The sequence below is a fragment of the Rhinolophus hipposideros genome (assembly GCF_964194185.1).
Source record: "Rhinolophus hipposideros genome assembly, chromosome: 5".
NCBI classification, from domain to species: Eukaryota; Metazoa; Chordata; class Mammalia; order Chiroptera; family Rhinolophidae; genus Rhinolophus; species Rhinolophus hipposideros.
This window is the reverse complement of record NC_138051.1, coordinates 23,175,638-23,199,654: the sequence shown is the minus strand read 5'-3', so window position 1 is coordinate 23,199,654 and position 24,017 is coordinate 23,175,638. Positions and strand designations below refer to the sequence as shown.

The window sequence follows — 24,017 nt, the reverse complement described above, 5'->3', positions numbered from 1 at the left end:
ACACCACATTTGGTTCTTATGTCTCTTAAACCCCTTTCAGTCTAGAGCAGTCCCCCTCTTTTTTCTCCCTTCCTTTCCCTCCCTTTTCTCCATGCCTCCGTCCCCCCCTTCCTTCTTAGGAAGGAAGAAGCCTAATTGAAGAAGCCTAAACACAAGAAGGCCATAATCTGGATATTTTAAGTAGTCGTATTCTTGCACATTTTCCTTTCTAAATCAGCTTTTCAAATTAAATAAATTTATTTTTAAACTTTATTAAGATTGAAATAACCTCATGATAAATCTGGGAAGAACTGAAATGTTTATTTGATTGAAGTATCCTATCTAGGAATATGGAACTATCCTTTGCTCTTCTTTTAATGTCTTCCAGGAATATATTATAGTTTTCATTTAGAGGCATTAACATTTCTAAGATTTATTCCTAAGAATTGTATGGATTTTTCTCATAATTTATGGTTTATTATCAACTTACTCTAAATCTTCTAATCACTACGAATAGCTTTTCAGTTAAACCCCTTAGATTGAACTATTAGACAATCAAATGTTTTACAAAAATAATAGTTGCTTTTTTCTCCTTTCTAATATTTATATACAATTTCTTTTTCATATGTCATTAGCTAAAACCTCCTGCACAATACTTAATGATGGTGGCATGACACCAGTGTACTGTGTTTTATTCCAGGCTTTTATGAGAATGAGTCCTTCTCACTTCACTGTTATATGAGATGCTTGATACAGGTTTCGTAAAATATACTTTATTGAGTTAAGGTAGTTTATCTTTATACCTAACTTGCTATGATTTATCAGAGAAAAGCGTGCAAACTTTCCTGGTACCTGCTGAGTTGATCACATCATTTTATTCTTTTTATCTACTAATATAGAAAATTATATTAATAAATTCTAGAAAGTGTACAATCCTTCATCCTAGAATAACCCCCCCACTTAGATTTACAAAGTTATTGGTAAAAATCATGCAAAGTATCCTCTATAATCTTTTGCAATTCCCTTATTTTATTGTTCTCTTTACATATTTTTCAGTGAAATGATTATTTCCAAACATTCTTGTATTCTAATAAATGCATTGAAGAATATGTGTTTTCCACTTAAGACCACTCTGGCAATATCCTAAAAGTACATATCCTAAAAGTAAATGAGAGTGGTCTCATTTTCATTCATTTCCAAACAGTCTATAATTTCATCATTGGCTTTTTTTCTTTAACCCAAATCTTTAGAAGGATATTTTTTAAATTTCCAAGTTGATGGATTTTGTTTATCCTTTTAGATTTTCATGTTATTTTATTGCAGTGAGATTAGGAAACATGGTCGGGATGGTTTCTACCTTAAGGAATTTATTAAGATTTTCTTTGCAATGTGATTAAATCTGTGATTTTTTCCCCATGGGATTTTGATCATCCTTTGTCTAAATTTGTACTTCAATTATTTTGTCTTCATTTACTAATCCTCAGCTCATAAAGCTTTCTCATTTAAATCCAGAAGTCTCCCATCACCTTCTGTGCAAAAGCTGTGATAACATTATGACTACAATTAACAAGACTGTGGACTAAAGTTAATGCCTCTGTTTTAATTTCTGCCTTTCATCTTTCAAGAAATCTACTTTACCCCTGCTAAGGCCCCAGCATACTTGGTATGGTAATTAAATATGGGGCAGCTGATTTGGTATGCAAACCATGCAGAGTTCAACATGTAAATCATCAGACTCCACTGGGTTTCGGGGTTGTTTCGAGTGCTCTAATGAATATATAAACATCTGTGAGCTCATCATATGTAAGACAAAGACAGAATAAAAAAGAAAAAATACATACTTGTGGAACATCAGTAAAAATAATTAGTGCACCAGCTAATTATTGCATATACATACATGTACACAGAATGACACACAATTCAGTCTATGTGATTTTTATCCTGTCAAAGCCAAAGATGTAGTACGGTTCCATAAAGAATACCACAGCATCAACATGTATACGTTAAAGAGAAGCAATAGCTCTGCACTGGCAAGAATGGATCATCTCTGCTACAAAAGGATAAAAGTATATTGTACTTCAGAACTGCTATAACCAAATCCTTTGAATTACTCACACTAACAGGTTATTTTCAGAAGGGGATAATTTGAGTAACAATACTTCCTTAAGTATGTCCTGAAAAATAAAGTGTATTTTCAGCTTCTTTATGCTTTAATTCTTATATTCTATTGATCTCAAGCAACTGAAAGTTCTGAAAGCAATTGAAATTGCGTGTGAAAGACTTATGCCATATTTTTGATACAAAGCCTTTCCTTAACCCCCTTCCACCAAATCTTTATCTTCTAGATAAACAGAAAAGCCAAATTCTTCTCCATAAACCTAGCCATTTGCCCCACCCTGGTGATTCCATGAGACCCTACACCACCCAACTTGCAGGCCCACCCAAGCTGCTTTCAGTGGCTATTCTCTATAAATGGCCTCTTTTGGCTCACATTGCACTTTTATAAAATCTCTCAAAGGTTTACAAACCCCAAACAAACATAATCTTGTGTCAGTGTTCCCTGTACTCTTGGTAAAGAGACCCAAGCCCAGCGCTAGCAGCAACTGGCTTCAGTTTGCAGCTTAGATTCTCCAAAACACCTCCAACTCCAGCACAAGTGGCAACCATCTGCAGATCACTTTGTAGCTCATACCAAGTGACCCAAGGCAGGGCACAGGCAGTGGCTAAACTTGGCATGTACCAGAGCTCCTCTGAAGAAGGCCCAGAACCAACACACAGTGGCCAGCTTCAGACCACACCAGAGCACCACCCAACCACCTCCATAAACAACACACCCAAAGGGAAGACTGAGTTGGCACCAGAGCACTGCTACAGTGAATCACACTCTGTCGAATCAGCCCCTGCACAACAGCTCCTCCACTGGCTGTAGGCACAGCCAGTCCTCACAACCAATCTGTGTGAGGTTCAATCCCTCTCATTGATGTGCCAACAAAGATAGAATAAAAAAGAAGGCTCAACTACAATAGGAGGGCACACACCACTTGTACAAGGGACACACCTGGAGTACCTGGCTCAAATGACCAAAGAGGCTGGCCACTGGGCTCCATAGGACACTTACTACATACCGTGTTCCCCTGAAAATAAGACCTAGCCAGACCATCAGCTGTAATGCATCTTTTGGAGCAAAAATTAATGTAAGACCTGGTCTTATTTTACCATAATATAAGACCGGGTCTTATCTAACATAAGACCGGGTCGTATATTAATTTTTGCTCCAAAAGACGCATTAGAGCAGATGGTCCCACTAGGTCTTATTTTCAGGGAAACACGGTAAGACCACTCTGCCAAGACATAGCAGCTCTACCTAATACATAGAAACAAACACAGGGATGGCATCAAAATGGGGTGATAAAGAAACATGTCCCAAATGAAAGAACAAAACAAAGTTCCAGAAAAAGAACTAAACAAAATGGTGACAAGAAATATACCAAATGTGGATTTCAAAACACTGGCTATAAAGATGTTCAATAGTCACAGTGAGAATGTCAACAAAGAAATAGGAGACAGAAAACATTAAAAAAAAGAAAAAGAAAAGAAAAAAAGATGAAGATAAATAATGCTATATATAACTGAAATAAAGAATACATTACAGGGAATCAACAGTAGATTAGATGAAGAAGAGGATCAATTCAGTGAATTGGACGATAACAGAAACACCCAATCAGAACAGCAAAGAGGAAAACAAATCCAAAAAAAAATGAGGATAGTTTATGGGGTCTCTGGGACAACATCAATTGTACCAACATTCAAATCATAGGGGTATCAGAAGGAGGAGGGAGGGAGCAAGGGATTGAGAGCCCATTTAAAGAATTAATGATGGAAAACTTCCCCAACTTGGTGAAGAAAAAAGACATACAAGTCCAAGAAGGGTAGATAGCACTAAAAGAAGATGAACCCAAATAGGCCCACACCAAGATACATCATAACTAAAATGCCAAAGGTTAAAGACAAAGAGAGTATGTTAAAAGCAGCAAGAGAAAAGCAGTCAGTTACCTATAAGGGAGCTCCCATAAGACTGTCAGCTGATTTCTCAATAGAAACTTCACAAGCCAGAAGGGATTGGCATCAAATACTCAAATTGATGAAAAGCAAAGACCTACAACCAAGACTACTCTATCCAACAAAGCTATCATTTAGAATCAAAAGACAGATAAAGAGCTTCCCAGACAAGAAGAAGCTAAAGAAGTTCATCCCCACCAAACCAGTATCACAAGAAATATTAGAGAGACTTCTTTAAGATGAAAAAAATAAGATCCAAAATATGAATAATAAAATGGCAATAACTACATATGTATCAACAACTACTTTCAATGTAAATGAATTAAATGCTCCAAACAAAGGACACAGGGTAAATGACTGGATAAGCAAGCAACACCCTTACATATGCTGCCTACAAGTGACTCACTTCAGATTAAAAAACAGACTGAAAATAAAGAAATGGAAAAAAATATTTCATAAAAATGGAATTGAACAAACAAAAATCTGGAGTAGCAATACTTATAGCAGACAAAATAGACTTTAAAACAAAGGCTTAACAGGAGACAAAGAAGAACCCAGTAATCCCACTTCTAGGATTTATCCAAGGAAACGAAAAACACTTTGACAGGACATATGCATCCATATGTTCACTGCGGCATTATTTATAATAGCTAAGATATGGAAGAAACTTAAGTGTCCATCAATAGCTAAATGGATAAAAAAGAAGTGGTATATATACATATATATATATATATATATATGTATATGTATATATATATATATATATACATACACAATGGAAGATTACTGAGCCATAAAAAAAGAAGGAAATCGTGCAATCAGCAAAAACATGGATGGACCTAGAGGGTATTATACTGAGTGAAATAAGGCAGAGAAAGACAAATGCTATAGATTTCACTTAAATGTGAAATCTTAAAAATAAATAAATAAATAAATAAATAAATAAATAAATAAATAAATAAATAAATAAATAAGTAGGGGGGAAAAACAGAAACAAATTTATACATACAGAAAACATTTTGATGGTTGCCAGATGGGAGGAGGTTTGGGGGTCTGGGAGAAGGAAGGAATAAGAGGTACAAGTTGGTATAATTGTTACAAAATAGTCATGGAGATGTAAAATATAGCATAAGGAATATAGTCAATAATATTGTAATAAATATGTATGGTAACAGATGTGTACTAGACTTACGGGGGTGATCACTTCATAAGTTATATGAATCTCTAATCACTATGTTGTACACCTGAAACTAATATAAAATTGTATGGCAATTGTAATTGAAGAATAAAACATTATTTCAAAAAAGTTGAATTCTACCTATTTATTTTTTCCTTTTACTTTTCATCTACTTTCTGTCTCTAGAGTTGTGCCTATTCTGGAGATTTCATATAAATAGAATCGTACAATATATCACTATTTGTGTCAGCTGCTTTAATTTAAGATAACGTTTTCAAGGTTCATCCATGATGTAGAATGCATGAGCATTTCATTCATTTTTATGGATCAATAATATTCCATTAAATGGATATACCACATTTTGTTTATCCATTTATATGTTAATGGACATTTGGTGTTTTTCTGCTTTTGGCTACAATTAATAATGCTGCTATAAATATTTGTGCACAAGTTTTTCTGTGAACATGTTTTCTCTTTGGTATATACTTAGGAGTAGAATTGCTGGGAAATTTTGAGGAGTAGTCAATCTCTTTTCCAAAGCAGCTACATTTTACATTCCCGTCAGCAATATAAGAGCGTGCCCATTTTTCCACACCTTTGCCAAACCTTGTGATTGCCTGTCTATTTGATTATAGCCATCATAGTGGGTATGAAGTGGTATCTCATGTGGTTTTGATTTGCATTTCCCTAATGACTAATGATGTTGAGCATCTTTTCACGTGCTTATTGGTCATTTAGATAACTTCTTTGGAGAAATTTCTATTCAAATTCTTTGACCACTTTTTAATTAGATTTCCCCATTTCTTTTTAAGCTTTTGAACTTCCATAAAAATTCACTCCATATGTTCTTTACTCTTGTTCACTGATGAGTGTTTTTCAGGAACCCTGTTGTTAGATGCAAGTTATGAATTTAAAAAACCCATGCAAACATTCATTTTTTAAAATTCCTGTTTGGATTGACAAGTAATAATGGTAATGTTCTGGACTGATTACCATCCATATCATTATTTAAATCCAAATCTGGCTTAAGTGCCCATGATGATAATAATTAGTGAGGAAGTTTAATATAGTCAAGACATTTTCGTACTGAACACTTATTGACAGATGGTACACAAGGCGATAATGATAAGAAGAAAAAGTTAAAACATGTAAGTGGTTTACAGTAGAATTTCATATAATTTTTACAAAAAATCCCATGGTATTATTACATGTGCAAATAAGATAACCATGGCCCCTTTCCTCACAAACTATCATCTACTTTAAAGTCAGTAAACATGTTATTGCAAACAGAGTCTGATAAATATTAGTGAAGGGAGAACTTGGTAGAAAGAGCCGCCTGACCCAAAGTTGGTGTTTCAGGTAGGACTTCCTGGAGGAGGATATATGTGCCAACTCATCAAAGGTGAATAGAAGTTAGCCAGGCAAATTAAAAGAAGATGGATGTGCATAGAAATAGTACAGGTTGCAAGACAAGTAGGTGTAAAAGGGCACTGGAAGTAAGACAGAACATTATAATATATCAAAAGAAGTTCTATATGCCCATATACCAGAGTTGAGTAGGGTAGGGAGTGGAATAGGGGGCCACATGGCTGGAGTCATAAACAGAAAGTAAATCAGTGTTTCATAAGCATGTAGGAGGATTTATCTGTGTGTTATTGAAGGGTTTTCTTAGAAGAATGATTTAATTTAGATTTTAAAATTTACTAGGGTTGCATGATGAAGGAGAACGGATAAGAGGGGACAAGTGAAACAAGAGAACCAATTAGGAAACCATTCCAGTGATACAGGTGTGAGAATATGGTGACTTGAATTAGCAAATAGTAAGAAATGCATATATTTAGTAGAAGGCAGTATCAACAGAACATCGGCTAATCATAGCTCCATACATTCATTTATTCAACTTGTATGTATTGTGCTTACTACACATTGGGCTCTGTTCTAGACAGTAAGGATAAAACAATAGAGAAGAAAGATAATGTATTTTCCCTTCTGGAACTTATTTGCCAGTGGGGTAGAAAATAAAACAATAGCTAAATAGATTATTTATGACACACCCTATAGGTCCAGTATCACCCACTTCTCCCATCAATTTCTTTCCACATACGGCCAAACAAGAAACAATTGTCACTTCCAAACTAGATCATAGCCTACATTTCAGACACTTTTTGTGACTTCTGGGGCTTAACTCCCTATTTAGATACGAAGGTCATTAGCTGACCACTTCATGATATTAGTAACTTTCCCTGAATTCCAGATTCTAGCCTGTTTCTATTGGCTTGCTGAATGTTGATGTACCTACCTGGACTTGTTGCTTACATATCATCAAAAAAATGACCCCTGGGATACATCTTTCAGGCTGACAGATCACTGACCCTATCATGATTTCTTGAGCGATCAGTTTTCTGATATTTCAGTCCTTATTAACTACGTATCACTTCTGATTGCTGCTCTAATTGACCATTAAAGGTAATTTGTCAATCTTACATTTAGGGATTCACCTCTCAGCCAAGATACAGATGTCGCTTAGCAAGTATTGTTAGTCATTCTAGTAGTATGTCTATTGTTCCTATCTAACGAATTAACACCTAGTGATACCCTTAGGTAGCAAACAAGATGACATTAGAAAGGACAGTTTAATGGGATGACCAAATCAAGTACCCAAATGATCTTTAAGCAAGTGGGTACTTGATGGAACTATGAAAACATAATCAGGTAACAAGATAAATAAGGTTTGAGGATCTAATGTATAATATGATGGCTATAGTTGATAACGCTGTACCGTATAATTGAAATTTACCTACAGAGTGGTACCTAAATGTTCTCACCAAATAAGTAAGTAAGTAAATAAATAAATAAAGGTGATGGATGTGTTAATTAACTCAATGGAGGGAATTCTTTCACAATGTATACATATATCAAATCATCACATTGTGTACATTAAATATTTTACAATTTGGTCAATCATATCTCAATACAGCTGAAATAGACAAAGTGAAAAAATAAAACGTCCTATAAAGGAGATTTTAGGGGTTTAAATATTTAAAGGATGGCATAAAAAAGTGAAATTAAGATTACTTTTCATGTCTTCAGTAAAAAAACTTAAATGACCTACAGAGTTAACTATCTGTTTCCTGAAAATAAGACCTAGCCGGACAATCAGCTTTAGTGCATCTCTTGGAGCAAAAATTAACAAAGAACCAGTATTATATTGTATTGTATTGTATTGTATTGTATTGTATTGTATTGTATTGTATTATATATTATATTATATTACATTACATTACATTATATTATATTACATCATATCATATTATACCCAGTCTTATAGTAAAATAAGGCCAGGTCTTACATTAATTTTTGCTCCAAAAGATACATTAGGGCTAATGGTCTGGATAGGTCTAATTTTCGGGGAAACATGGTAGTAGAGTTTGAACCTTGTAAGATTTTATTTTAGTGATCGCATGACTATTGTTGTAAGTGCATATTCATATGAATTTTTTTAAAAATCAGTTTCAAAATTTATATGGTGGCCATGATGTTAAATAACAAATTTGTCTAAATATTTTGTCCTTGCTTATTTGTCTCAGTAAGAAAAATATACCAAGCATCTTTATAAATTATAACATTTATTTTTTAAAACTATAGGTCTTTAAATTGAGATAAAGCTATAATCATTCCTTCTATAGCAAGTTAGTAAAATCTTACATATTTGTTCCAAGGTATATTTTTACACAATTTATCATAGTATTTAATATGTCTTTTCTTCAGTTTTCACTGTAATATTTGACAATTGTCATTAGGCAAAGTTACTTTTTCATGGAAAATTCAAATCTAAAGATAAGAGGATCTTTACCCATTGATTAGCACCAGCTTCAGAAGCAGATTAGTTATGAAGTTAAGAAACTTCTTAAGAGTTAGTTTTAGTACATAGAATATGCTTTATCACTTAAGGAAGAGATACATTTTATTTCCCTAAATAAAAGAAAAATCTAAAAGTGCAAATGAATTATTTCACAGCTTTTGCTGGCTGATAATCATACCTTTTTAACCATCTCAAAATTCCAATTTGTAAGTTTTAAAATCTCACCATATAAAACAATAAATGTAAGCAGAAGACTAACAGATTTCAAAACAGGAGAAAGGAAGAGAGTCAGGGAAGGGGCACACAAAGAATGTTCAGGTTTATGGTATTTTTCTAATTCTTCAGAGAGATGGTTGCTGTATTAGAATTCTCCAGGGAAAAAGAACCAATAGGATGAAGACATATAGAGAATTGACTCACCCAATTATAGAGGCTAACAAGTCCCAACCAAGTTCAATAGTCAGCAAGCTAGAGAGCCAATGATATGTATAGTTCCAGTTCCACTCTGAAGGCAGGAAAAGAGAGATGTCATATCTAAATATAAATCCAGCTCAAAGATGGGCAGACTGTCCTCCTTTAGTCTGCCTTTTTTGTTCTAATCAGCCTACAAGGGATCGGATGAGGCCCATACAAACTGCGGAGGGCAATCTGGATTACTCAGTCTATTGATTCAAATATTAATGTCTTTTAGAACACCCTCACAGACACACACAAAACAATGTTTCACCAAATATCTGGGCACTCATGGCCCAAACAGACACGTAAAAGTAACCATCACGGTTACATATACTATGCTTACTGATGTTTACAATTATCTCTTTAAACTATACATGTATGTGTGTGTATATGTTCTCTTTAGAAAAGCTGAGCTCAAAACGTTACTACGACAAGTGGCACTAGAACTTGCATAATCAAATGTAGTAAAAAACATTTAAAAATACAGGCCAAAAGGGACTAGTACGAAATACAGTGATGAAAAACAGAAACCCATAACCGAGATTACTCTACCCACAAAAGAAAAAGCTAAAGGCGTTCATCACCACCAAACCAGAATTACAAGAAATGTTAGAGGAACTTCTTTAAGAAAGAAAAAAAAAAGATCCAAAATATGAATAATAAAATGGCAATAACGACATATATATCAACAATTACTTTAAATGTAAATAGATTAAATTTTCCAAACAAAAGACACAGGGTATCTGAATGGATAAGAAAACAAGACCCTACAAGAGACTCAATTCAGAGTGAAAGACACACACAAAGACTGAAAGTAAAGGGATGGAAAAAGATATTTCATGAGAATGGAAATAATAAATAAAACAGCTAGGGTAGCAATGCTACCCTAAGGTAGCAATGCTACCCTAAGACAAAATAGACTTTAAAAGAAAGGCTATAACAAGAGACAAAGAAGGACCCAGTGATCCCACTTCTGGGTATGAGTATTTATCCAAAGAAACCCAAAGCATTACTTTGAAGGGACATGTGCATCCATATGTTCATTGTAGCATTATTTACAATGGCCAAGATACGGAGGCAAGGTGGGTGTCCATTAATGGATGAATGGATAAAGAAGAGGTGGTACATACGAGTATACACAATAGAATATTACTCAGCCATGTAACAGAATGAAATCTTGCCACCTGCAACAACATGGATAGACCCAGAGGGCACTGTGCTGAGTGGAGTAAGTCAGACAGAAAAAGACAAATGCTATATGATTTCACTTAAATGTGGAATCTAAAGAACAAAATAAACAAACAAACAAAACAGAAACAAACTCATAGATGGGTACATTTTGATGGCTGCCAGATCGGAGGGGGTTAGGGTGAAAAATTAAAAAGGGGAAGGAATTAAGAAGTACAAAGTAGTTACATGATAGTCGTGAGGATATAGAGTATGGCATAGGGAATATAGTCAATAATATTGTAATAACAATGTATGGTATCAAATGGATACTAGATTTTTTGGGGTGATCACTTCTTAAGTTATATAAATACTTAATCACTATGTTGTATAACTGAAACTAATATAAAATTTGATGTCAACTGTAATTGAAAATAAAAAAGATGTTAAAAAAATAAAGAAATAAGGACCTAAAACTGGGTTTTGAATAAACATGGAAGAGACAAATCTTCCTTCCAGAATATTTCAATTTAATATATGTAAGCATAGTTACACCCCCTTCCAGAGGGTGAAACTTATCTTTCCTTCCTTGATAGAGGACTAGACTTAGTTACAGAATAAACAATGGAAAAAATAGTAAGTTTACAGTGAAGAAACATGGCCAATACCACCTAATCATGTGATGAAATTTAATATCATCAGTGAAATTGTATCAATATCATGTACCCCTAATGTGATGCAATGAGAAGTGTACTTCACTTAGTAAAACTTATATATTTGTGGTACTTTTTTTAACCAAACATCCATAACCCCAGTTTAATCATGACAAAAAACTTCAGATAAACCCAGACTGGAGACGTTCTACAGAATTCCTGATCTGTACCTGGGGTGATCATGAAAATTGTCAAGGTCTTGAAAAACAAGGAAAATCTGAGAAATTGTCGCAGACCAGAGTAGACTGGAGAAATATAACAACTAAATGGAATGTGGTACTCTGGATTTGGTCCTGAAGCAGAAATAGAACACTAAAGGGAAAAAAATAAAAAATCTTGTAGTCCAAATTATGTATCAAATTGATTTTTCAGTTTTGATAAATGTACCATAAGAAGATAACCTTAGAGGAAGGTAAATCTGGATGAGGTGAACTCTCTGCACTATCTTTACAACTTTTCTGTAAATATAAAACTGTTTAAAAATTTAAAAAGTTTATTTAAAAAACTATCAGATTTTGACTACTGACTCACTTGCTAGGATGGTATTATTACCTAAGGTGGCAAATCTGATTTCAAAGCTGGAAAGATGGCATTTTTGCTTGTCTCATTTGTTCTGTGTGTTAAGCACTCCAAGAGACCAAAAATACATTTCATTCATTAGCATCAGCAAACCAAGAACTCTGCTCAGCCCCAAATGTTTTTAAGACCATAAAACCAGCAAGAGTAGAGATTTGTATGAGGTTGCTGTTCAGCTTGAAGAACAACAAAGTGAATCTAGTAGGCTCAATATACACAACACATGTGTTCTAGGTAGAAAAGGTTGTATATTAAGTCTAAAAAATTAAAAATATATTTTCCATTAAAATTTTACAGTAATAGTCATACCAACATGTCATAAGGTCTAATGTGTTTTTTAACTTTGGAGTTTTCCATTTTAATTCTTTACAGCCAAAATTAAAATTTTCATTTCCAATTGAGATCCATTAATGAAGTCTTAAATTGCCAAGCAAAGCATATCTACCATGAACAAGTATTTTCAGAGTGACTACTATACGTCTGGCACTAATTGTTATATGGATTTTCTTAGAACTGTCCCCGTTCTCTAATAAAGTTAATCTTCTTGAATATGTAAGATAAATGCACATCAAGTATATTCATTTTAGCAAACTTGAGTTTTACTCCATCATTACTTTTCATGCCTCGGAAAGTAATTTTTTACAGGTCAGATCTCACAAATATAAATGATTTTTTAAGTGCTGGAAATTCATATGATGAAAAATCTCATATGGGAGCAACATTAACACATAACCAAATGAATTCAACATAGACCTTTAAACTTATATGAATACCAAAGTATAAAGGATGGAGGAAACCAATTTTAAACTATCCAACTTCAGTTTCAAGACAATGTCTAGTCACTGTGAAGAAAAGTGTCTCTGGATGAAATGCGTCATACCATATCTTTATTGTTTCCTAATGCCTATCATTCCTAAATAATCTGATTGTGGATGACACCGTGAAACAAGGGGAAGTTTTTGCTTTAGTTTTGGTTTTTATTTTTCAGCATCACAGGATTACTATGTGGAGAAATTAATCTTTTCTCTTCATTTTTCTTTCTTTCTTTTTTTAATAGAAACCAACTGCTTCATTGAGAATTCTCCACACAGCTCTATATTATCATATTCTCAGAATTAACAAGTAGTAAGGATCGGAACCTCAAAAAATGCTGGGGGAAATAAAAATAGAATAAGATGAGAACCAGAGTTAGCCGGAAAAAATTTCATTTTCTAGAAACTAAAAAGTTGAAATTGCTTCATAACATGAAAAAAAATATTCCGGGCTTGATTCAAATCCCAATTCTTATATTGAAATATATCTAGAAAAGAGCTATTTGGTATACTTATGTGTTGACTCACTTTAAGCCTAAAGTCAACACTGATAACAGGCTAGAGATGTCTTAAAAATAGTGAGAAAAGTGGAGGTACAAATACATTCTGGTGTAGTATTGCTCTTTTCAAATATATCTTTCTATTTTATTCCTCCATACTAGCATAATGAATAGTGTTAATGCTGTTTAAGGCTTAAAACAGCTGCATTTCTAATTTTGGCAGATTATGAGGGATTTTTATATGGGTTGCATGTTAAAAGCAAATAAACGACATGCCAACCAGCAGAATGAGAGTGCTGGGCAGATGGTGGCACGGCTGAGTTATTGGATTGAAGTGGTATGTGTCACCAATCATGGAACATCAAAAAATGATACGTGGCAGTTGTTCAAGTGAAGACCAATGCTTTACCTCAAACAAAAATAATTGATGCCCATGAAGTTTTCAGAGAGCCCCTCAGTTGCCACTCTCCAATCGGCCTTTGTTCTTGAAGGTAGGCTTCAATGAATTTATTTCACTGATTTTGATTAGTATACACCATTTTACCTTTCCTTCCTTTCCTCCTCTAGGCCCTCCTCTGTGTGTGTGTGTGTGTGTGTGTGTGTGTGTGTGTGTGTGTGTGTGTGTGTGTATTGAGAGAGAGGGAGAGAGAGAGAGATGAATACAGAAACAAAGTATATGTTACAATTTCCCCCATAACTAACAGGATTATTGCTGCATAGAAAGAAGCAGGCATTCTAATATGTCTAATATGTCTAAGGTGATTTTACAAGATCTTTATGTCCTAGGCAATGTGTTAGATACTTTCCATTATTATCATAGTCAATACTCAATTTGAAGGTGAGAAAACGGGCACACAAACACTAAATAGCTTTCAGAATGCCACACAGCTAATAAATGGGCAACTAAGTTCCAGAGTTTGTGCATTTAACAAGTAGGGAATTCTGCATCATACAGTGAAATAAGATAAATTAAGAAACTCTAAGGATATTGCGTATTATATCAAATACAAGAATTATTATAGTAAAAGTGATGTAGTATTGACTTTTACCATTATGAAAGGTGGCCTGTGAATTCAGATTTGAGAGGCCAAGGCCAAAGCAGGAAGAAAAATTATCTGTCATAAGAGTACATTGTAAGGATGAAACTCCGTAGATCAATGTAATTAAACTTAGCCAGTTTACAGTTTGATTTATCCTGATATTCAGCTGTTTTCTCTTTGTTTCTCCCCTCACTAATTAACTAACTCAGGTTGTTCCCTTTCTCAAGGCTACCCATACCTTACTAATTACCATCCTAACGTGGAAAAAAAGCTGCTTCTTTTAATCTTCAGGATCCCGGGTACTAGGACTTGTGATCTCAACTCCCTATCAACTCCCTAGCAGTTTGTCCTCCTGATAACTTTCTGGCTGTAGACAGAAAGATTTAACAAAACACTGACAGATCTGAGGCCTCAGAAGATGCCAGGGGTTGACTTCTCAACTATCATCCCTGAGGCCCACTTTCCTTTGTTCTTTCCCATTTACCTCCTTACAAAACCTTTTAATCATTTTGGTTCAGGGAAGGTGGTTTTTTAGACATGAGTCTGCCTTCTTCCCTAGCTGCCAGCATTTAGAAAAAAGGACACTTTTACTCCTTTTGTCACTCTAGTGTTTTGGACGCTTCAGGCGTAAAACAAAGCTGTTCAGGGTATTAAAGTCTGAGGAATTTATCTTATAAGGAAGTTACAGGGTGAGTAGTGGACAATTTTTTTCCCATAAGATTTTGGTAATAAATATGCTACAAAAATTTTCACGTGTGTTATTTGTAATATCCCTCAATATGCCATATCAAAGAACATCTCAGTCAAAGCATTTTTGTAGGGTGCGTGTGTGTTTGTGCAAACAATATGTTTCAGATCTTTACCAATAAAATTTGGTTTATCTAGCTGCTCTGCCCAATAGGATTTTTTTGATGGTGAAAATGTTCTATATCAATATGGCCACTATTAGCCAATGTGTCTATGAAACACGTGATATGTAGTTAGTGTGACTGAGGAACTGCATTTAAATTTACTTTATTTTAATTTAAGTTTTAATAGCCACACAGTTAGTGGCTACCACACTCAACAGGGCAGAAGTAGAGGAATGGTGGGACTAAATATCTCTTAGCCAATTCTCACAAATAGAATTTCATATTTTTTAACAGATGGACAAAATAAAAACCTTAACCATTTTGTTCTCTAGCTTGAGCCTAGATCACTCAGCAGAAAATTAGTAATTTTTTCAAAGGTTCTGACTTGGGGGAAAAAAATCACCTCTGTAGAAAAGCAAACCAGGGAAATACCTTTTACAAGATACTACTATTATCCTAATACATTTTTTAAAATTATGATCAGATTCTGTCACTCATTCATTTATGTATCTCTGATGCATAAAAATCTTTGTTTTTGAGTTAGAGTGTGATTTTTGGAAAGGAGCCCCAAATAATTAGAGTCAAATCTGATCAGGTGGATTAAGAAGACTTGTATGTTTTATAAACCACTTCATGTAAAAAGGCAAAAAGAACAAACTAACATCTTCCTATATTTTCTAAGATCCTGAATATGCAAAGTCCTCTGAGATTCTGTTGAGAGGCCGTAACATGGTAAGATCGCTAGACATAAAACTGTGAATGTCCACCCTAAGAAGCAAATATAAGAAATTTTTGGTTACACAGAGACCAGAGAATACAATAGATGCCCCCTCCTTTGTGTGTTTTCCATTACCTCTGTGTTTTTTTCCTGTTCATCTAGATGAGTTATAATACTGTCCTCAATTAGAGAATAGATGAAAAGAGAAAGAAAGAAACTATGATTTCTGGCTGGATATCCACTTGCCAGATGGTGATGAATTAGGCCTTCGGCTAATTCTGTGTGAACAGAGGGGAGTGATATGTCCCTCTGAAAACCACAGTATGTACATGGACAGAGATCTATGGAGACTTAGATTCCAGTTTGGGAACACATGACTCAGCTTTTCCTATAGATCTTGCCAGCTGACCCTTAGGCACAGACAGCTGTTCTGCTAATGTGAGTGGGAGGGAACAGCAGGAAAGGTCAGCCAGCATCTCAGGATATCAGTCCTTGTTCCTTCCAGATGCTGATAGAAAAGTCAGCGCCTAAGGCTAGCTGCAGGGTCACTACTCTGGGCTCTGAGGCAGGTGTGGAATGTCCAGGTCCAGGTGAGGAAATGACAGTAAACTGATGAAGGCAAGTGAGCCTAGTATTGTAGGGAGGGGGTTGGAAGTATCTAAAAGGAGTGACTACTGAATACATTTTAGAAAGAAAGCAACAATTTTGGGGAGAAAAGAGCAATGGTTTGAAAAAATTGATCTTAAAAGTGAATTGAGTTTGGGGTTACTTGGTCATGGTGATGAACATATAATCCAGGATTTGCAGTCATTAGACAGGAAAACAATTAGTATTCTATGAATTTGGTCTCATTTTACATGAGAAATGTTGTGAAGACACTGTAATGCTTTCAAAGCAGAACTGGATTTCTAAAAATAAATAATATCTAAAAAAAATCGTTTTTTTCGACAATATGCAGAAGATATCAAAGATCCAGGAAAAAAGGATGAGATGATAATAACATAATATTATTAATTGATTAGGCCAAAGAGAGCCAATAGTAAGTACTGAAATTCAGTTCCTATAGAATAGTGGTAACTTTTGAGTATTATATACAGAGAACCAATTTAATCATTTGTTTGTTGTCTTGTCCATTTTGTTAATTCAAATATTCATTAATTTTTCTCAACAAATAGATATTGATCGCACGTAATATGCCAAACCCTGAGGATATAATATAAAAATAAATGGTTCCTGTTTCAAGAAATGTACAGCAAGTAGTAGGATAGAGGTGAGGCAAGAGAGTTGACAGTTTCACATTTGCCAGGCATCTCATGAAACACTTTATATTTATTCTCATGAAAGCTACAGCCTAAGTTTACTTTATAGGTACTGCTCTTGCTATTTGACAGGTGATGGATCAAGACTCAGGGAAATGAGGTGATTTGCCCAATATTAAATAAAAAATAAATGGCAGGTCTGGGACTAAAATATAAGTCTCTGACTGGAAGTCCACTATTTATCAAATTGAAGTTATGTGGTTATGGCATAAGTGATGCACATTTCTGAGTTAATCTATGTAAACCACTTAGAATAGTGCCTAACACATCATAAATGATATATGCCCTTAATAATCAGCACTGTTGTTTTTGTAATTTCTTAAAGAACAGCATGCGAAGAAATATTTATTTCATAGGCCACTTCTCTCTCATGGAGAGGAATATTTGAATTTATTCAAAATTAAGCAAGAGAAATATAATGCAAAATGCAAAACGTGCACAAAATTTTAAAATGAAACAATATTATTCAAAAAATTTTTCCCTTTACGGTTTGTCTTATACCCCATATTACCTGGGAAGAATGTCTTCAGTCTGCCTGATACTTAGGGTACTCAGGTGAAAAAAAGACAGAGAAGCATGCACTGTTGTGTCACATTTCCCTGGGGAATCCACTCCACCAAGAGACATATAACAAAGAAAACTACCAAAGTAACTAAGGAGTGCTCCAAGCCTCCTTATTCCCACTGAGGTCACAGGTGAGGAAAGGAAATCCATGAAAACATTCCAACCTGCCTGCTGTTTGCATTCATTTTTCTATGAAAAAAAAGTTTTTCTGTGAAAAATGTGGCACAAAGAAATTAAAACCAGGTTTACTTGAAAGATAAGGAGAGAAACAGAATATTAACAATAATAAAAAAGAAAATGCTGAAGACACACTTACCATAAATCATACTTAGAAGAAAAGAGTAATGACCCATAATCTTGCATTTAAATTTTCCATTGTTACAAAACCACCCTCATGGATAACTGCAACTAAAGTTGGACAGCAATTGGCACCACTCAGCCTGTCATATTTAGACGTCCAAGAACAACTACAAAGAAATATAAATTGCATACTAAAGGCCAGGTCTTTTAGAACCTTAATTACCCAAGCAGTATTAGGCCTGAGAAAGTGCTTTCCTGATTAATTATGTTTTCTTAGAAGCAAACAAACAAAACTCTATATAATGTGTTCCTGGGGAAATAATGCAGTGGTCTAATGTATCACTTTTGAGGTTTTTCATTTCCACCTATATTTCAGAGGGGGATAAAACACTGCTAAGCAATGTACTATATCAGAGAAATGGATATAACTGGTACAATGCCATATAAATCAATAATTTACACTTACTATAAATAAAAGAGAACCCTGCTAAAATTTTATCAATTTTTTTCTGGCTTATGCTTTATAAACTGAATCTCACTAACAGAAAAATATGGTCATAAGGATCTCTTAAATATAATGATCCTAAGACACTATTTCAATTTTGATAAGAGTTGTGAAATTATATGATGAGGTCCTGTTTAAGCAGGGGCACGGTTACTTTATTATTTCATATTTTGTATTATAGGTCTACAGAGAAGCGCTTCCAGGGTTTTCTTAACCTGATAACAGTTTGCAAACTATTAAATATTTATTTTTTATGATAAAAAGGGGGATGCTGGTTCTGTAATTAAAATTATGGCAACAGAACTCATAGCTCATTGCTGGTTTTGTTGTTTCAAATATCATCAATGTTTCCCCGAAATATAAACTGTCTTACTGTAGTAGTTATTCTTTGAATAGGTCCTCAAGAATTCCTGTTTACTGGTCCAAATTAAAAGGGCTAACGTGAAACTAAAGACGTGTGAACAGTGACTGAACATTTAGATTCAAGTTCTGAATCTACAGGAGGTGGGTATGTTAAAATTTATATTCCATAGCTTTTAAAACATCTGATTTCACTACCTCCCCCAGTCACTGCGAAGGAAACAAAATTACTTATGTAAGCTGCTCCAAAAGCTTGTGATATTACATAAATAAAGATTCTTCTCTTCCAAACTCCTGCTTTTCCATGGTTCAAATATTCCTCTCCATGAGAGAGAAGTGGCCTATGTATAGGGAGAATGGATATACCCTCTCAGATCATCTGGTTCTCGGGCTTGTCCCAGAGGAGTATCTCCAGTGTGGAGGCTGAAACCAAGACACACCAGATACTGGGAGGAAAATAAAAGGTAACGTGTGATAAAGTCAATTTGGGAAGTGGTCTTGGAGTGTATTCTTCATGCACCAAAGTTCTGAAGAGCCCTGCAGTAACTAATTCCTTTAAAATTGTTTAAGCCAATTTCTTAAAGTTACCAGAACAGGATTCCTTTTATGGTATAGCAACCATGAATACTTACATTGTGATGAAGAGAAGCAATCATGATAGCTAACATTGATTGTGCAGCTTCTATGTGGAGAAACTCTCTGAAGTGCTCTACATGCATTAATTTATTTTAATTTTTGTTATAACCTTATGATGTTGGTACTAGTGTTGTCCACATTTAACAGACGAGGAAACCGGCTACAGAATGATTGAATGTCTTGGCAAAGATACACATATTGAGGAACAAAGAAAGGATATGAACCCAGATGATCTGACCCGGGAAAGCGTACTCAATCATTATGCATACCACTCTACTTGTGGGCAGAAGAAAACATGGAATTTATCTACTATTAGCTCTATGATACTTTTGTCCAGTAAATCTCTTTTTTGATTAAAAAGTAAAACAAAAAAACAAAAAACAATTGTATCCCAGAGGTTATACTACTTGTACAAAATTACAAAGGAAATCAATGATACCACATGCCCAAGAAATTAGTTCTTCAGCTCCTCAAGGAAATACCCAACCCATTTGGCAAACATACTGAACAAAGGATGAAAGCAAAACTTGAGCTGGGGTTCGGAAATGTGATCAGCTCTCCTTAGAGTCCTCTTATTTTTTCATTCTACATCAACTATATCCAATAGTTATTATATCTCTGATTTTCCTCTAAAATATTTCTTGATCTCCCTACCTCATTTTCAGCTCTCTGTCACTGCCTGAGAATAGGTCCACATCTCCTCTGCTTGGGCAATAGCACTAGCTTCCTGACAAGGCTCCCATCTCTAGTAAGCGGGAAAAAATAACCATATGTAAAAACAGTGTTTTGTAAAAGTCATAAATAATACAGCATGATCTATTGCAAAAAATAATCCAAGAAAAATATGGACTTTTACCATTAATGAAATAAATTTAATATTTAGCACTAAGATTTTAAAATTTGATTGTATTTGAGATATGCTTGTAGTCCTCGTGTTTTCCATTTAATCACCTACCAGGTAGATACACACACATACAATTATGAAAGCTATACACACACACATACAATTATGAAAGATAAAGCCCCCAAATACCCAAAAGAACAGAAATAAAAAAGAATTGAGTGATGTGCATGCAATCCTGTTACTAATTTGCTTTGCTATGGTTGAATTACCACACGTTCATAGAGACCCATCATGAAGAAGACTTCAGAGAAATTCCATGAACTTTATTTTATTGTTCAGTACAATACACTTGAACTTGACTCTGGCATTAGTAAGAGAAATTTCCATTTGCAGTGTTTTCCTACTTCAGAACAATCTTAACAATGCTAATCCTCTCCTTAACAGACCAAGAAAATGTGCCAGTGATGGGAGTGTGTATGGTGGGGAACTTCCACGGAGTCATTTCTTTTCTTTTCTCCATAACTCAATCCATTCGCCTATGAGCAATCTTTTCCTGGCTTACTGGGTCCACATGCACTAGCTCCCACAAGGCATGTTTTTCAAAAAGAAAGAGGGAGGAAAAACCAGCAAATTAGCCAGGAGCAGCCTGGTTAGTACTAACAGATGATGAAAAGGCTCAGCAGAAAAATGACATAAGCAAGAGAAAATTCCTAATGTCTGAAAAGACAAGACTATTTAACTTTCCTCAAAATTAAATTTCTCTATATTTTATCACATTTTTACTGTTCTCCTATGTAAAAAAAAGATGTTCCTATAGGTAGAATGTGGGTTAAATATAGGAAGAACCAGATTATGTTTATGTCAAATTACACAGTGAGATTTAATTTTCGGTGAGGAAAAACAGAAAATGTGGATAAATGAGTTTTAACAGTAAAATTATAGTCTTCAAGGGGAAAATTTCCCAGCATGTTTATGTTCTGGAACTGGTCAAAAGGCAACAGAGAGGAAGCCCGGTGTTTTGCCCCTCTACCCTCTTTATCTGCTGCAGTTTGAATGAAGACGGTCCTTAACCACACTTCCAGGAAATGACATATTTCTGTAGCCAATCACAGCACTCAATCCATTCCAGGACTAGCTCAAGAAGGAGGATGTGATCCGAGCTTCCTTGCACTCATGGCCTAATGTGTCTTAGTAGCTATCATTTGTCTTGCCTCAAATCATAATGCAGTGTAATCCTGCCTACATCACAGGCACTAATTTGTTGTCAGGGCTGAGCGAATGCACTGCAAGGAGTCTCAAACTTCAGTTAACTTTTGAGGATATATCTAGAAATAATATTTCTACAAATTTTTATAAAATATCGTCTATGTGCTCATTTCTAATATGATAGCCAACAGTCAATCAACCAGTACATATATGTTTATGGAGAACCTCATGTCTGTGGTAAGCAGAGGATGGGGAGGAGAAGACTGCTGAACAATGGTAAGGTCAGATGAAAGGTGAAGGTGCACTGAGCCTCCTGGGCAGGGAGGGGACTGTGTGTCTAGCAGTCACCTGTGGCTCAGGAATGGGAATGGCAACAGTGGCTGGTGAAGTAATTTCAATTACTGACAATCATAAGAGGTCCTTCCAGGGTATAAGGCAATATGAGGTAATTGAGACTGCATCGAGGAGATGTAAGATGTGTACATAGTAGGCAATGTACTGTGGGGAGAAAAAAAGGAAAAATTGTAGACCCAAAATGGCAGGGAGGTGGTTGAAAACTACAGTGAAAGAAACAGGGAACAGGAATGTGCATTTGGTAGCAGTGGAGAGAATGGAGAAGAGCTGCCAAGTGGGGGCCTCAAGGCTGCAGCCATGGTTCAGGGGTGAGGTGAGGTCTGGGTCTATGCGTCAGGTGACTGACAACAAACAGCGATGACAATGAATCTGAAGACTTATAAACGTGCATGCTAACAATTCCCAAGATTACTTACTGGGTGCAAAAAATGGAAAGAAAGAGTGGGAGTCTGACGCTGATACTATTGTCACAGCTAAAAAGAAATGAGCCTTCAAGGAAGTAAATTATCTCAGTGCAATATTATAAAGAAGCCAAGGTGAATAGTGAAATAGATATCATTGGAACTGGAGGAGGGTAGAACAGAAAATAGCCAAAAATGGAAACCGGGAATGAGAAGAGGACCATTTCACTCAACTCCTCATCTAAGAGTGGATGAAAATGAGCAGCAAGTTCTCTCAGATCGAACTTGCATCACCTTCAGGAGAGCCAGAGTGCAAGCAAGGCAAGAAGACAGGGAAGAAACAGCAGGCATTTGATCACAAGAGACTCGGGGCGTTCTTGGAAGGAAGGTAGGAGGTATGGGGGAAAAAACAAGGTTGTGGTAAGGAGGGGATGGCGGTTTAAGGAAAAACATTGTTCCCATTTATTGAGAAAAATCACAATGCTCACCATTACAGAGGGAGAGGAGCTAGAAAGAAGTTTACAAAATTTACAAATAAATGCTAGAGATCTACACATAATTGAATATAGGTATAACTAAAATATACATTATTGAATAACTTAAGGGTTAAATGATTTTAGGGCAGTGGGACTATGTGGAGTAAAAGAAAGGTTCAAATGCTCCAAGCTCAAAATTGAAACTGGGCTGTTCCAGAATGGCTCCTTTCTGATACCAACAAGACAGCTGCTAAGCATAGGAGACGCCCCCCTCATCCTGCTGCTGGGGGAGCAGGTGAGAAAAAGGGCTGCCCTTAAAATGGCGTCTTGCCGCAGGGAGAAGGGAGAGATGAAACGCAAAGGGTGGATGGCAAAAGAAGCAGAGTACAAGCACAGTGAAGTTGTTGGTTGCAAAGCAGGGAGAGGGAAAGCAGAATGCGGTTCCTTGTGCAGCCAGGGCACTCTAGACGGCTACAGCAGGTAGGGCAATGTGGAGAACAGCAGATCTAGCTCACTGACTGGGATACTACCCAGATGAGCAGCCCTCTCTTCCACAAGCACACCCACACACAGCTTGCGTTCAGTCTGGCTGGTACTACTCTAAAGCGCTTGATAACGAAAGTAAAATGGAAAGAAAAATACATTTGATTTAGAAATGCAGTTTTAAAAATCCCTCATACATGAAATTACAATGAGAATAGATCTAGGGCATGATTTCCCTGAATAACTTATTTCGGGAAACTCCTAGAGTTCAGAAATAGGAGTTTTGTGAGGCCGGGGTGGCACAGTCACCCAATGTCAAAAGAGCCAAAGAAAAGTAAAAGGGAGACCCAGTCAAAGCAAGTGATTTTTCCAAATAATTTAGTTAAAAACTATGAAAGCTTTTGTTTTTTTGCTTTGTTTATTTAGCAACTGACAAACCTATTACTTTTATCTAGCAAAAAAATTTGCTTTATAGGATCTATCTACAAAAAGAAAATATGGCAATTCCAGGATCTCACACAATGATAGGTGATTGATAAAGACAAAGCAAATTAGACTAAATCAAAGCAAAGACCGACTGAATTATAGCCAGTGCACTCATGTACAAGGCTCAGAACAAATTGAGGAACTTGAAGAAATGAAGACTAGAATCATTAAAG

The 24,017-nt window shown here is 35.4% G+C and overlaps 1 protein-coding gene across 2 annotated transcripts in view; it reads right to left on the bottom strand.

Annotated features, from left to right (window-relative positions):
• PRKD1 (protein kinase D1) overlaps positions 1-24,017 on the bottom strand; it is a 301,801-nt gene that overhangs the window by 115,237 nt on the left and 162,547 nt on the right. The gene's annotated exons all lie outside the window — the stretch shown is intronic.